Here is a 17243-nt window from a genome sequence, read left to right on the forward strand (position 1 = left end):
TTGAGAGAAATCTTCAAATCCTCTCCGCCTACAGGGGAGGTCCCAGAGAATTGGACAATAGCCAATGTTGCTCCTTTGTCTAAGCAGCATGGCAAGGTTACTCCAGCTACTTGCAGGTCAATGAGCCTTTTCGGGAAATTATTTCAGAGGATTCTTTGATGCAGAATTTATTCTCACCTGAAAACCAATGGGTGCTTTCGCGAGAGGCGACATGGTTTTGTGAAGGGGACGTCGTGTCTCACTAACTTGGTTGAGATTTTTTTGAGGAAGCGACAAAGATGATCGATGACTGTAGGGCAGTGGATGTTGTCTACATGGAATTCAGTAAAGCAATTAACATTGTCCCTCATGGCAGGTTGACATAGAAAGTAAAGACGCACAGGGTCAGAGTGAGGTTGCAAGAAGGATGAAAAAAAAACTGGCTCAGTCATAGAAAACAGGGGTTAGCAGTGGAATGGTACATTTCTGAGAGTAGGGCAGTGAATGGTTGTGTTCCTCAGGAATCGGCGTTGGGATGTGTGCTGTTGGTAATTTATAGAAATGATTTCGAGGAGGCTGTACCTGGTCTGATCAGTAAGTTTGCCGATGACACAAAGGTTTTTGGAATTGCGGACAGTGATGCCGACCGTCAAAGGATACAGCTGAATTTAGATTGATTGGTGACTAGGACAGAGAGGTGTCAGATGGAGTTCAATCTGGAAACATGTGAGGAAAGCATTTTGGAAGCTCTAATCCAGATTTAAAATATACAGTAAATGGAAGAACCCTCAAGAGTATCGATAGGCATTGGGTTCTTGTGTGTCCAGGTACACAGGTCACTGAACGTGGCTACGCAGGTGGTAAAGCCAGTCAACAAGGCGGATGGCACGCCGACCTTCATCAGCCTGGGCATTGAGTTATAAAATTGGCAGGTAATGTTGCAGTTTTATAGAGCCTTAGTTATGCCACATTTGGAATATTGTGTTCAATTCTGGTTGCCACACTATCAGAAGAATGTGGTGGCTTTGGAGAGGTTAGAGAAAAGATTTACCAGGATCTTGCTTGGCATGGAGGGCATTATCTATGAGGAGAGTTGGAGAAACTTGGGTTTATCTCACTGGAATGATGGTCGTTGAGGGGCGGCCTGATGGAGGTCTCCAAGCCTTTGAAGGGCATGAAGCGACTGGGCAGTCAGAAGAGTTCCAGGTGCCATGGGTTTAAGGAGCGTGGGTTAAAAGTTGATGAACGAGTAAGTTTTTTACACAGAGTGGTGGGAGCCTGGAACGCACTGGCAGGGGAAGTGGTGGAAGCTGGTATTATAGTGACTTTTAAAGAGCATCTTAGCAAATATGAGAATAGGATGGAAATAGAGAGATACGGTCCACGGAAGGATCGGGGGTTTTAGTTGTGACAGGTGGTATGTCAGTGCGGGGTTGGAAGGCCGAAGGGCCTGTTCCTCTACTGTAATTTTCTTTGTTCTTTGTAAGTGGCGACTGCAATGAATCTGTCAGATTGAGTGATTGTCATCAAAATGATGTATTAATAAAAATTGTGCATTAAAATGTAGTAGAAATCTTGGCTATGGCCGGGACAGGCAGATCGTAGTAAGTAAAGCGTAGACAGATCAAAAAGACTTAGACAGAGGCAGGCAGATTGCAGTTCATCAGTGTGTGCTCGGCAAGACCAACATTTGTAAGATCAGCATCGTTGGAGGCAAGAGAGTCCATTCATCATCCCAACAATGGTCAGCGAGAAGCTGTTCCTGAGCCTACGTGTGTGTGCATGTGTTCAGGCTTCATTATCTACTGCCTGAAGGAAGGGGTTGTTGAAGATCATTACTGGGGTGCGATTGGTCGTTGATGATGTTGGAAGCCTTTCCATGGCAGCGAACCGTGTAAATGGAGCCCATGGATGGAAGTTTCACTCCCGTGATGGTCTGAACTGGACACGCAATCTTCAGACTTTTGTTATGACCCGAGGCAGAGCAGCTGCCATACCAGGCCAAACGTACCCGGAATAAATAGGGAGACAGGGGGAGGCGGGCCGAAAATGGAGAGAAAAGAAGATAGGTGGAGAGGAGAGTATATTTGGGGAGGTAGGGAGGGGATAGGTCAGTCCAGGAAAGACGGACAAGTCAAGGAGGTGGGATGAGGTTAGTGGCTACGAAATGGAGGTGCAGCTTGGGGTGGGAGGAAGGGATGGGTGAGAGGAAGAACAGGTCAGGGAGGCAGAGACAGGCTGGACTGGTTTTTTTCCATCCACCAGATCTCCCACTGACAGAGGACGAATGGTCAGTCCTAAGCAAGGGGCTCACCTTTGTCCCCCTACAACCACACATCAAAGAATACCAGTCACGTTTGGACAGAGAGCAGTTTTTCCGCCACCTTCGCCTCCACGCTTACCTCTTCAACCGGGAACCTAACCCTCCCTCCACTGAACCCTTCACCCGCTTCCAACACAAGTCCTCCTCCTGGACACCACCCCCAGGCCTCCTACCCTCCCTCGACCTCTTCATCTCCAACTGCCCGTCGAAACATTAACCGCCTCAACCTCTCCACCCCTCTCACCCACTCCAACCTCTCCCCTGCAGGACGGGCAACACTACGCTCCCTCTGCTCCAACCCAAACCTCACCATCAAACCTGCAGACAAGGCTGGTGCAGTGGTAGTATGGTGCAATGACCTCAACATCGCCGAGGCCAAACGCCAACTCTCTGACACCTCCTACCTCCCCCTTGATCATGGCCCCACCCCCAGAGCAACAAACCATCATCTCCAACAACATCCAGGGCCTCATCATCTCAGTGGACTCCCCACCCACAGCCACCAACCTTATTATTAAACCAACCCCGCACAGCACATTTCTTTCTCCTCCCCAAAATCCACAAACCTGCCTGCCCTGGTCGACCCGTTGTCTCAGCCTGTTCCTGCCCAACCGAACGTATCTCCACCTATCCGGACACCATTTTCTCCCCTTTGGTCCAGGAACTCCCTACCTACGTCCGTGACACCACCCACGCCCTCCACCTCCTCCAAAACTTCCATTTCCCAGGCCCGCAACACCTCATTATCACCATGGACGTCCAGTCCCAATACACCTGTATTCCACATGCAGATGGCCTCAAGGCCCTCCACTTCTTCCTGTCCCGCAGGCCCGACCAGTCCCCCGCCACCGACACCCTCATCTGCCTAGCCGAACTCGTCCTCACCCTCAAAAACTTCTCTTTCGATTCCTCCCACTTCCTACAGACAAAGTGGGTGGCCATGGGCCCCAGCTATGCCTGCCTCTTTGTAGGGTACGTGGAACAGTCCCTCTTCCGCACCAACACAGGCCCCAAACCCCACCTTTTGCTCCGTTACATTGATGATTGTATCGGCGCCACCTCTTGCTCCCCTGAGGAGTTCGAACAGTTCAACCACTTCACCAACACCTTCCACCCCAACCTTCAGTTCACCTGGGCCATCTCCAGCACTTTCCTCACCTTCCTGGACCTCTCAGTCTCTATCTCAGGCAACCAGCTTGTAACTGATGTCCATTTCAAGCCCACTGACTCCCACAGCTACCTAGAATACACCTCCTCCCACCCACCCTCCTGCAAAAATTCCATCCTCTATTCCCAATTCCTCTGCATCTGCCGCATCTGCTCCCACGATGAGGCATTGCACTCCTGCACATCCCAGATGTCCAAGTTCTTCAAGGACCGCAACTTTCCCCCCACAGGGGTCAAGAACGCCCTTGACCGCATCTCACCCATTTCACACAACACATCCTTCACACCCCGCCCCCGCTACAACCACCCAAAGAGGACCCCCCTCGTTCTCACACACCACCCCACCACCCTTTGGATACAAGGCATCATCCTCTGACACTTGCGCCATCTGCAATCCGACCCCACCACACAAGACATTTTTCCAACCCCACCCTTGTCTGCTTTCCAGAGAGACCACTCTCTCCGTGAATCCCTTGTTCGCTCCACACTGCCCTCCAACCCCACCACACCCGGCACCTTCCCCTGCAACCGCAGGAAATGCTACACTTTTACAACACCTCCTCCCTCACCCCCATCCCAGGCCCCAAGATGACTTTCCATATTAAGCAGAGGTTCACCTGCACATCTGCCAATGTGGTATACTGCATCCATTGTACCCGGTGTGGCTTCCTCTACATTGGGGAAACCAAGCGGAGGCTTGGGGACCGCTTTGCAGAACACCTCCGCTCGGTTCGCAATGAACAACTTCACCTCCCAGTCGCAAACCATTTCCACTCCCCCTCCCATTCTTTAGATGACATGTCCATCATGGGCCGCCTGCAGTGCCACAATGATGCCACCCAAAGGTTGCAGGAACAGCAACTCATATTCCGCTTGGGAACCCTGCAGCCCAATGGTATCAATGTGGACATCACCAGCTTCAAAATCTCCCCTTCCCCCACCACATCCCAAAACCAGCCCAGTTCGTCCCCTCCCCCACTGCATCACACAACCAGCCCAGCTCTTCCCCTCCCCCCACTGCATCCCAAAACCAACACAGCCTGTCTCTGCCTCCCGAGCCTGTTCTTCCTCTCACCCATCCCTTCCTCCCACACCAAGCCACACCTCCATTTCCTACCTACTAACCTCATCCCACCTCCTTGACCTTTCAGTCTTCCCTGGACTGACCTATCCCCTCCATACATCCCCACCTATAATCTCCTCTCCACCTATCTTCTTTTCTCTCCATCTTCGATCCGCCTCCTCCTCTCTCCCTATTTATTCCTGTCCCCTCAACCCATCCCCCTCTCTGATGAAGGGTCCAGGCCCGAAACGTCAGCTTTTGTGCTCGTAAGATGCTGCTTGGCCTGCTGTGTTCATCCATCTTCACTCTTTATTATCTTGGATTCCCCAGCATCTGCAGTTCCCATTGTCGCTGTGGGCGACTCTCTCACTGACTGAGCCCCTGCTGCCTTTCACCATCGACCATCCCTGTGCAGTGTCGTGAGGAGGCCAGCAGAGGGTGGTATTGTTTCACTTTAAACACAAGGGAGCAATCGGGATCAGAGATAATTATGTGTGGTGCAGGATGGACACAGCAGGACAAGCAGCATCTCAGGAGCACAAAAGCTGGTGTTTCGAACCGACAGCCTTCATCAGAAAAGTGCAATGGGGAGAGGAGTCTGAAATAAATGGGGAGTGAGAGCGAGGCGGGCTGAAGATGGATTGCAGTGGGAGAGAGATCCCCTGCGGTCAGTCCGGAGGGAGGAGGGTAACTTCTTCAGGTTAGGTATCCCAGGAAGAGTCTTCGCAGTGAGGTTAAAATTGTGATCAGAGATAATGGGAACTGCAAATGCTGGAGCAATCGGGAGTGAGGCGTGGATCCTTCTCTCTCTCTCTCTCTCTCTCTATATATATATATATATATATATACACCGACCTCATTCTGCCTCTGCCCCCATCTGTCGGCCTCTCCTGGTCTCTCACTCCATCTCTCTCCTCCCTCCCTTTCTCACTCCCTCTCTCTCTCTCTCTCTCTGCCTGATCCTTCAAGTTTGGCCCACCGTGAGGAAAGCTCATGTTTGATGTTAATGTAGGTGAACGCCCCCTTCCTGCCAGAAGGTGTGGAAGGAAGATGATAAATCTAATGCGAGAAGCAAAATGGGACGATGGACAAACAAAGACAGCGAACATTAGAAGATAGTGAGTTTCCGTCAGCAGCGTATTGTTAAAAATGTGATGCCTGAGAGTTCTGTCCGCTTCCCTTCCATCACTTCACTGAACTTTGAACATAACTCACTCAGAGACAGGAGGAACTGCTGATGCTGGAGTCTGAGATAACACAGTGTGGAGCTAGAGGGACACAGCAGGCCGGGCAACATCAGAGGAGCAGGAATGCTCATGTTTCGGGTCAGGAGCTTTCTTCAGAAATAGGGGAGGGGAAGGAGACATTAAAAAAATAGAGAGGGGCGGCGGTGGCAGACAGTCCATTGGGGAGTGATACGGTTGGAGAGAAGACAAACAGGCTAAGGAGGCGTGGATGAAGCCAGCAGAGCTGAGTGTGGGTGGTGGGGATGGTCAATGAGCTCCGGGAAGTGGATAGGTGGGAGGAGCGGGTAGTTGGGAGGAACAGAGGGGTGGGAGGGAGATGGATGGCTCAAGGAGGCAGGGATTGGGGCAGTGGATGCCGGTCTTGGGGTGAGATCTAGAGATAATGGGAACTGCAGATGCTGGAGAATCCAAGATAACAAAGTGTGAAGCTGGATGAATACAGCAGGCCAAACAGCATCTCAGGAGCAGAAAAAGTGTTGTCTTGGGATGAGATCTAGTGGGGAGTGTTGAGGATATGAAGGATATTCTTCCCTGTCCACCCCTATCTGTCTTTTGAGGAACTGCTGTCTGCTTAACCCCCTTGTGCGTTCCACACTCCCCACTAACCCCACCAACTCCGGCACATTTCCCTACAACTGCAGGAGGTGCTACACCTGCCCCTTCACCTCCCCCCTCACCCACATCCCAGACGCCAAAAAAAAACCTTCCACGTTAAACAGATGTTCACCTGTCCATCCAGTAATGTGGTCTATTCTTTCCCCTGTTCCCAATGTGGGCTCGTCTACATCAGGGAAAGCAAATGGATGCCCGGAGACCACTTTGTGGAGCACCGAGGCTCGAATTTGCGACGAAAAACTGCACCTCCCAGTCAGGAACCAGTTAAACAGTCCCTCCCACTCCCTGAATGACATGTCCATCCTGGGCCTCCTCCAGCGCCACATTGATGGCATCCGGAAACTGGAGGAACAACAAGAATAATATGGTTCACTCTGCTGCTTGGCTCTCTTTAATGTGCATATTTATCAATTACAAATTGAAGTGATGGTTACAGTCAGTGGAATGGTGCCTTTTCTTACTGAGTTGAGAGAATCATTGACGTGTTTCCCTGGGACGCGCTGTGGGATAAGGTTGGATATCCAGCACCACCCTCAGTCTGTTACCATAGCGACAGGCAGCTTCATTGCTGAAACATCGAACTGAAATGAGAAAATCCTGGATGGATTGATTAATGAGTGAATTTGATTGATTGATGAATTTGGGTAAGGGATATTTCAGCACATTCTTCAGCTGCTGCCTGAACTTAGTCTGGGTCACGGCATAAATCGCGGTGTTCGTGCAGCAACTGAGGAGCTGCAGCATGAAGCCCAATTCCTGCACAAAGCCATGTCGATACACAGACTGATACCCAAAATCATACATTCGACCCCATATATAATACACAATTAACATTGACCATAACAGGATGAAATTGGCTGAGATCACAAACAGTAAAATGATGGATTTTTTTCGATTTCTCATTTCTGTGTCACACTGACCGTCCCCATTGGTGTGAGCCCGGAGTCTCCTGCGGGCTCTGTTGGTCACTAAAATGTGTCTGACGGTGAAAACATTGAGCAGCAGAATCAGGAGAAACGGGACAGCCGGGGTTAGAAAGTAGTGGAGGAACTCGATTGTGACCCAAACATAAGATTTTACAACACCGATTGATGCATCACAAAACCAGGGGTCTTTCTGCAGCAAATACGAACCTGTGAACATAAAATACCAGAAAATGTTCTTTAAACAGCTCAGCACAGTCACTGTTCCCAGAGCCACAGCCGCCGTTTTCTCACTGCAATATTTACTTTTCAGCTTCTGGCAACAAATGGCCACAAATCGATCAAAGGTGAAAGTGACGGTGAACCAGACAGAACAGTCAGTGGCTGCATAAAGCAGGACGGCGTGGATATTACACACGGGGATGGACATCAGGAAATAAAACTGTTCCCAATAAACAATGGGAATGTGTCTCAATATCAGGTCGAGGATAATGACCAGTAGATCCGCCACTGCCATTGCCCCCAGGTAACGTCTGACACATGGAGACAATCCACAATCTTTATAAAGCAGGACGTAGATCGTCACTACGTTAGCTGTGAGGAAGGAAAACAAATAAAATATATATCAGCCTGGAGGCAAAGTTACCAGTTACCAGTGACATTTTCGCATGTATCTCTGACAGAGTAAAAAAAAATGCTGAAATAACAAATTGTAATGTAATGTCTCAATTAATTTTTACAGAAAAACGCAACATAAAACACATGGAACTCTCCCTCCTGAAAAACACAAATGCACATCCATCAGTACGGATAGTTTTTATAACAGTCGCAAACACTCGATCACTGGACAGTAGGCACAGGTCACTTCCTTGCAGTTCTTAATGCAGAGGGTGAAAATATTGACTTCCTGAAGGATTCTCTCCCAGTTCCTTGAAGACAAACAGAGTTTGGAATTTTTTGTCTTTTAGTCTAAATTGTGGCCAAGTTTCGGTTGTGAAGAAACATGAACACAGGGAAAATGTATTCACCCCTTTAACTGCCTGAGGAGATTTTGTCTCCTTCTCCCTGGAACGGGATCTTTTCCCTCGGGATCTTATCTTTTGTTCAATTAACTGACATCCAACTGTTCACAACTAATGTCGGGTACAGAATGTTCCGGGGAATGTCGGGTACAGAACGTGATGGAGTCATAAAGACCCACATCACAAAGGCCCTTCATTCCATCAGTTTTGGTGAGACCCACTCAGCCTCGCGGTGGAAATCTCTCCCCAATCCCAACACAACTGGCAAACACAAATTAAAGGCATTGCCAGATCAGCTGAAGTGGTCAGTTATCTCACATTCTCAATCCACCTCACAGAACCAGCCCAGACACCACAAACCCAGATGAAATATCTGTTCAGCATGGAGCACTGTGCAGACCAGGCTAGTGCCCTGCTCAATACAACCCGGCAACCTGTCCAGAGTGGGACACTGTGCAGGCCTCACCAGCCAAATAGATATTACCCCAGCACGGGGAGCTGTGCAGACCACACCAGTGCATTGATCTATAAACCCGGACCAGGTGTCTCTCCAGCACGGGAAGCTGTGAAGTGAACACCGTTGAACTGATCTGTAAACCCGGAACAGTTACCCTCCCAGCATGTAAACCCATACAGAACACCCCAGTGCAGTGCTCGGTAATGCAGTGTTAAATCACTGCCCAGCCTGGGGAAACTGGCAGCCCATGCTGGAAGTGACAGGATGTGGGGCTGCCATCCATTTACAGCTCCATATCTCCATTGTGCCATGACAAGGGGTGCCATGGGTGTGAAAAACACTGCCAAATAGAGATGGTGGGGAACCAATTTAAATGTGAAAAATGGGAGGGGTTGGATATATAGACTGAGAGGGGGATTAAGAGAGACAGTGTCATGGAAGGATGTGTTCACATGTGTGAGAATGCTGACATGTAGACATTTTGATAGCATCTTGCAATGTGGGCCAGTTTTTCAGGAATGATGTGTGAATAGGACATTAGACAATAGGCCATCAGACATAGGAGGAGAAGTAAGGCCATTCGGCCTATCAAGTCCCCTCCGCCATTTAAACGATGGCTGATGGGCATTTCAACTCCACTTCCCTGCACTCTCCCCGTAGCCCTTGATTCCTTCTGAGATCAAGAATTTGTCGATCTCTGCCTTGAAGGCATCCAACGTCCTGGCCACCACTGCACTCCTTGTCAATGAATTCAACGAACCCACCACTCTCTGGCTGAAGAAATGTCATCTCATTTCAGTTTTAATTTTAACCCCTCAAATTTTAAGGCTGTGCCCACGGATACTAGTCTCCCGGCCTAACGGAAACAACTTCCTAGCGCCCACCCCTTCTAAGCCACACATTATCTTGTAAGTTTCTATTAGATCTCCCCTCAACCTTCTAAACTCTAATGAGTACAATCTCAGGATTCTTAGTCGTTCATCTTACGTTAAACCTACCATTCCAGGGATCATCCGTGTGAATCTCCACTGGACACTCTCCAGGGCTAGTATGTCCTTCCTGAGGTGTGGGGCCCAAAATGAGACACAGTATCCCAAATGGGGCCTAACTAGAGCTTTATAAAGCACATCACTGCTTTCTCTTCCAACCCTCCTGAGATAAACGACAACATTACATTCACTTTCTTAATCATGGATTCTACCTGCAAGTTAACCTTTAGAGAATCCTGGACCAACGTTCCCAGATCCCTTTGCACTTCTGCTTTACGACTTTTCTCATCATTTAGAAAATAGTCCAGGCCTGTATTCCTTTTTTTCCAAAGTGCAAAACCTCACATTTACTCACATTGAGTTTCATCAGCCATTTCCTCGACCACTCTCTTAAACTGTCTAAATCTTTCTGTAGCTTCCCCACCTCCTCAGTACAGCCTCCCTGTCCACCTATCTTCATATCATTGGCAAACTTTTCCAGAATGCCTCCAGTCCCTTCACCCAATTTATGCTCTACAAGGTGAACAGCTGCGGCCCCAACACTGAACCCTGCGGGACACCACTCGTCACCGGTTGCCATTCCGAAAAAGAGCCTTTTATCCCAACTCACTGCCTTCTGTCAGACAGCCAATCCTCAATCCAAGCCAATAGCTCACCTCGAAAACCATGGAACCTCACATTGCTCAGCAGCCTCCTGTGACACACTGTATCAAAGGCCTTTTGGAAGTCTAGATAGATAACAACAACTGTCTTTCCCTGGTCTAACATACTTGATACCTCTTCAAAGAATTCTAACAGGTTTGTCAGGCACGAGCTCCCCTTACTAAATCCATGCTGACTTGTTCTAATCTGACCCTGCACTTCCAGGAATTCAGAAATCTCATCCTTGGCAATGGATTCAAGAATTTTACCAACTACTAAGATTAGGCTAATTGGCCTATAATTTTCCATCTTTTGCTGTGATCCTTTCTTAAACAAAAGCGTTACAACAGCAATTTTCCAATCATCTGGGACTTTCCCTGACTCCAGTGACTTTTGAAAGATCACAGCCAAAGGCTCTGCTATTTCCTCAGCCACCTCCCTCAGAACTCGAGGATGTAGCCCATCGGGGCCAGGAGATTAATCAATATTTAGACCTTTTAGCTTTTCTAGCACTTTCTCTTTTGTAGTGCCTATCATACTCAACTCTGCCCCCTGGCTCTCCCTAATTGTTGGCATACTACTCATGTCTTCCACTGTGAAGACTGACGCAAAGTACTTACTAAGTTCTTCAGCGATTTACTTACCTCCCACCACTAGCCTTTCAGCATCAATTTGGAGCGGCCCAATAACCACTTTTTCCTGTTGTTTGTTTCTTATGTATTGAAAGATGCTTTTACTATCATTTCTAATATTACTAGCTATCCTACCTTCATATTTGATCCTGTCCTTCCTTATTTCTCTCTTTGTTATCCTCTGTTTGTTTTTGTAGCCTTCCCAATCTTCTGATTTCCCAGTGCTCTTGGCCACTTTATAGGCTGTCTCTTTGTCTTTGATATATTTGCTGACTTCCTTTGTCAGCCATGGCTGTCTAATCCCACCCCGGATAATCTTTCTTTTCTTTGGGATGAACCTCTGTACTGTGTCCTTAATTACACCCAGAAACTCCAGCCTTTATTGGTGTGAGTTCAGATGATGGAGAGTTTTGAATGAGCATTTGTTCTGCTTTTGTGACGGAGAGTGTGGTGAGCACATTCTTTGGCTCATTGGGCTGAATCTAACAAGAATTTGTCTCAGTGCCTTACTAATTGAGAGTGACGGAGGGATAGTCTGCAGGAGGCCGAGCTAGTTTTCTGGTGCTATATTATCAAACTCCCCTCATTATCTACCTACCCCAGCACATGCCATTCCTCTCATTGAATGCCACCCTGATTCTCCCGTCCATTCATGGCTGGTAATAGTTCCCATCGCCTGGATGGCCCGGGTATTCCATGTCCCCTGGCGCAGGTGACATCTTTAAAAGGTCAATAGGCACACATTTGACCTTTCTCAATTCGGAGCCAGCCTGCACAGATTACCCTGAGCATGGCAGATAAGGGGCAATTGCGCCAAGATTTATCGAAAGGAAATGGAGGTCCTGGTGGATGGGCTAGTACAAAGGAGGACCATTCTTTCAGCAGAGGAAACCACACCACCAGACCCACCGAGCATGGCCTGACCTCAGCACCCAGCCCAGTGCAGTACCTGCAGTCTGAAGCAACAATATGACAAGCAACAATAACCTTCCCTGCTCTGTCAGGATAACTATCACCATGTTCTCTCTGCTCCATCTCGCTCTCTGCTCCATCTCTCTCTGTCTCTCCCTCTCTCACACACACACCTCTGCTACTCCCCAACACTGAAAACACTGCATTGATCCAATACTCTAGACTGATTCAATCCGGACACCTCACTACTTCCCTCTCACCTACACCATCACTAACAGCAGGGCCATGCACATTCACCTTCATTCCCTACCTCCCTTTCCCTCATTCCAGGAGGAACAGCCTGGAATAGGACAGAAAGTGCCAAATTGGGCGGTGGTGCTCCCCACATCAGTTCCCTGACCCACCTTCCCCCGCCGCATGGGGAGGGCCCTGGAATAAGCCGGACAGAACCAGGACGACCTGTGTGGAGATTCCAAAATATACACGTCCCACCGACCGAGTAAGGAGCAATGTTCAGTGAAGGACAATTCTCACTTTAACCCCACTGTCAGTTCCATTTCCACCTGGCACAGCTTAGAAACCGTGCCCCTGATGCCATCTCCCTTTTATATCGAGCCGGTACAAATGGAATGCCCACGGTCTCGGTGGGCAGGAGGGTGGGCTCACCACACATTGTCCCCACCAGCTCCCAGGAAGGGAGCACGGAGTCTCCCTCCTGCACCTCCTCCTTCAGACAGCTCAGATACTGAAACTAACGTGTAATATTTAATAGTCTCCCAACTTGTCCTCGCATCTTCAATAATGTAGCATTGAAAATCTCACAGAGTCACATTACCCATGGAGCAACTGAAATACTGTCACACTCACTGTCGAGAGCAAATACTGATGTACTCTCATGGAGTGACACAAATAATGAAATGCTGTCCACGGAATAACAGAAATCCTGACACACACCAGATGGAATGAATGAAATATTGACAAACCACAGAGCCAGGGAAATTCTGATAGGCTTCCCTTATTTGTGTAAGTATCGGTGTATTTGTGTGTGTATCTGTGTGTCTCTGTGTGGGGCAGGTCTTACAGTCTCTGTGCTGTTTGATGTGATGCAATGCCACCCTCTGCTGGTCTCCACACGCCACTGCACAGGCAGCAGCAGAGGATGAGGACCATCAGGGATTTATTCAGAGAGGGCCTGGGAGGACAGAAGCTCACAACACCATCCAAACTGATTTCTTCTTCATGTACTTATCGAAATGTCTTTTAAATGTTGTTACTGGATCCTATTCCACCATTTCATATGGAAGTTCATTCCATATATGAACAACTCTCTGTAAAATAATTGCCCCTCATGTTTTTTTTAATGTTTGCTCCTCAAAACTTGAAATATCCCCATAGTCTTGATATCCTCCACTCCCAAGAAAAGATAACTGACATTCAACTTATATGTGCCCCTCATAATTTATAAGCCTCAATCAGGTCACCCCTCAACCTCCGATGCACAAGTGAGAAAGCCTCTGCCTATCCAGCCTCTCCTTATAACTCAAACCGTCCCAAATCCTAAACTCAAAGGTCTGAGCAAAGAATGCAGCGAACTAAATGCCTTCTTCACCCCCCTGTCTGTATGTGACACAGACTTCACACAACTGTACCTGATGATTTAGCCTCTGTTCTGCAACACTACCAAAGGCCCTAATTTAAGTAGTGTAAGTCCTGTCCTTGTTTCTTTTACCAAAAGCAATGTTTCGTATTTATGCAAATTAAACACAATCTGCCACACCGCAGCCCAGTGAGTGATATTCCCACCGCACCCCACACAACCCTGACATGATTTGAAAGACCCTCCCACCTCCAGAATCTCTGCAAACTCTGGCCTGTATTTTCCCAAAGACCCTGAGCTTGGTTTGCCTTGTGTGGACAGGAGAAGGTGGGTGGGGGGTGGTTGCAGACCAGCCAGTGGTGAGGAGACTCATTTTCTTCAGGAAAGAGGGGTTGCCATGGATACCCGCATGGGCCCTAGTTATGCCTGTTTCGTCATTGGGTACTAGGAACATTCCATTTTCCAGTCCTATTCCACCTCCCGCCAACACCCACAACTCTTTCTCCAATGCATCAATGATATCATCGGAGATAGTAGGAACTGCAGATGCTGGAGAATCTCAGATATCATCTGCTTCTCTCTCACGCCTGGAATTGAAAAAAAAACTTCAAATATTTTGCTTCCAATTTCCACCCTGCCCTCACTTTCACCTGGTCCATCTCTGACCCCTCCTTTCCCTTCTTCAACATTTCTGTTTCCATTTCTGGGACTAGACTGGCCACGAATATCCATTACAAACCCACCGACTCCGACAGCTACCTGGACTGTACATCCTCACATCCCACTTCCTGTAAAGACTCCATCCCATTCTCTCAGTTCCTCCGTCTCCATCGTATACGTTCAGATGATACCAAGTTTGACAAGGGAGCCTCCGACATACCCACCTTCCTCTTCAACCGAGGATTCCTCAGCTCCGTTGTCGACAGGGTCCTCAAGCAGGCCTGACTCATCTCCCACACATAATAAAATGTGAGGCTGGATGAACACCGCAGGCCAAGCAGCATCTCAGGAGCATAAAAGCCGACGTTTCGTGCCTAGACCCTTCATCAGAGAGGGGGATGGGGGTGAGGGTTCTGGAATCAATAGGGAGAGAGGGGGAGGCGGACCGAAGATGGAGAGAAAAGAAGATCGGTGGAGAGAGTATAGGTGGGGAGGTAGGGAGGGGATAGGTCAGTCCAGGGAAGATGGACAGGTCAAGGAGGTGGGATGAGGTTAGTAGGGAGATGGGGGTGCGGCTTGGGGTGGGAGGAAGGGATGGTTGAGAGGAAGAACAGGTTAGGGAGGCATAGACAGGTTGGACTGGTTTTGGGATGCAGTGGGTGGGGGGGAAGAGCTGGGCTGGTTGTGTGGTGCAGTGGGGGGAGGGAACGAACTCATCCGCCTAGCTGAACTCGTCCTCACACTCAACAACTTCTCTTTTGACTCCTCCCACTTCCTACAGACTAAGTGGGTGGCCATGGGCACCCGCATGGGCCCCAGCTATGCCTGCCTCTTTGTAGGTTACGTGGAACAGTCCCTCTTCCGCACCTACACAGGCCCCAAACCCCACCTCTTCCTCCGGTACATTGATGACTGTATCTGCGCCGCCTCTTGCTCCCCAGAGGAGCTCGAACAGTTCATCCACTTCACCAACACCTTCCACCCCAACCTTCAGTTCACCTGGGCCATCTCCAGCACATCCCTCACCTTCCTGGACCTCTCAGTCTCCATCTCAGGCAACCAGCTTGTAACTGATGTCCATTTCAAGCCCACCGACTCCAACAGCTACCTGGAATACACCTCCTCCCACCCAACCTGCTGCAAAAATTCCATCCCCTATTCCCAATTCCTCCGCCTCCGCCGCATCTGCTCCCACGATAAGACATTCCACTCCCGCACATCCCAGATGTCCAAATTCTTTAAGGACCGCAAATTTCCCCCCACAGTGATCGAGAACGCCGTTGACCGCGTCTCCCGTATTTCCCGCAACACATCCCTCACACCCCGCCCCCGCCACAACCGCCCAAAGAGGATCCCCCTCGTTCTCACACACCACCGAACCAACCTCCGGATACAACGCATTATCCTCCGACACTTCCGCCATTTACAATCCGACCCCACCACCCAAGACATTTTTCCATCCCCTCCCCTGTCAGCTTTCCGGAGAGATCACTCTCTCCGTGACTCCCTTGTTCACTCCACACTGCCCTCCAACCCCACCACACCCGGCACCTTCCCCTGCAACCGCAGGAAATGCTACACTTGTCCCCACACCTCCTCCCTCACCCCCATCCCAGGCCACAAGATGACATTCCACATTAAGCAGAGGTTCACCTGCACATCTCCCAATGTGGTATACTGCATCCACTGTACCCGGTGCGGCTTCCTCTACATTGGGGAAACCAAGCGGAGGCTTGGGGACCGCTTTGCAGAACACCTCCGCTCAGTTCGCAACAAACAACTGCACCTCCAAGTCGCAAACCATTTCCACTCCCCCTCCCATTCTCTAGATGACATGTCCATCATGGGCCTTCTGCACTGCCACAATGATGCCACCCGAAGCTTGCAGGAACAGCAACTCATATTCCGCCTGGGAACCCTGCAGCCATATGGTATCAATGTGGACTTCACCAGTTTCAAATTCTCCCCTCCCGCTACTGCATCCCTAAACCAGCCCAGTTCGTCCCCTCCCCCCACTGCACCACACAACCAGCCCAGCTCTTCCCCCCCACCCACTGCATCCCAAAACCAGTCCAACCTGTCTCTGCCTCCCTAACCGGTTCTTCCTCTCACCCATCCCTTCCTCCCACCCCAAGCCGCATCCCCAGCTACCTACTAACCTCATCCCACCTCCTTAACGTGTCCGTCTTCCCTGGACTGACCTATCCCCTCCCTACCTCCCCACCTACACTCTCTCCACCTATCTTCTTTACTCTCCATCTTCGGTCCGCCTCCCCCTCTCTCCCTATTTATTCCAGTTCCCTCTCCCCACCCCCCTCTCTGATGAAGGGTCTAGGCCCGAAACGTCAGCTTTTGTGCTCCTGAGATGCTGCTTGGCCTGCTGTGTTCATCCAGCCTCACATTTTATTATCTTGGTTTAGGGATGCGGTGGGGGAAGGGGAGATTTTGAAACTGGTGAAGTCCACATTGATACCATTGGGCTGCAGGGTTCCCAGGCGGAATATGAGTTGCTGTTCCTGCAACCTTCGGGTGGCATCATTGGGGCACTGCAGGAGGCCCATGACGCCACCCATTCTTTAGATGACATGTCCATCATGGGCCTCCTGCAGTGCCACAATGATGCCACACGAAGGTTGCAGGAACAGCAACTCATATTCCGCTTGGGAACCCTGCAGCCCAATGGTGTCAATGTGGACTTCACCAGTTTCAAAATCTCCCATTCCCCCACCGCATCCATAAACCAGTCCAGTTCGTCCACTACCCCCACTGCACCACACAACCAGCCCAGCTCTTCCCCTCCACCCACTGTATCCTAAAACCAGTCCAACCTGTCTCTGCCTCCCTAACCTGTTCTTCCTCTCACCCATCCCTTCCTCCCACCCCAAGCCGCACCCCCATCTCCCTACTAACCTCATCCCGCCTCCTTGACCTGTCCATTTTCCCTGGACTGACCTATCCCCTCCCTAGCTCCCCACCTATACTCTCTCCACCAATCTTCTTTTCTCTCCATCTTCG

This window comes from Stegostoma tigrinum, unplaced genomic scaffold (genome assembly GCF_030684315.1).
Source record: "Stegostoma tigrinum isolate sSteTig4 unplaced genomic scaffold, sSteTig4.hap1 scaffold_76, whole genome shotgun sequence".
NCBI lineage: Eukaryota > Metazoa > Chordata > Chondrichthyes > Orectolobiformes > Stegostomatidae > Stegostoma > Stegostoma tigrinum.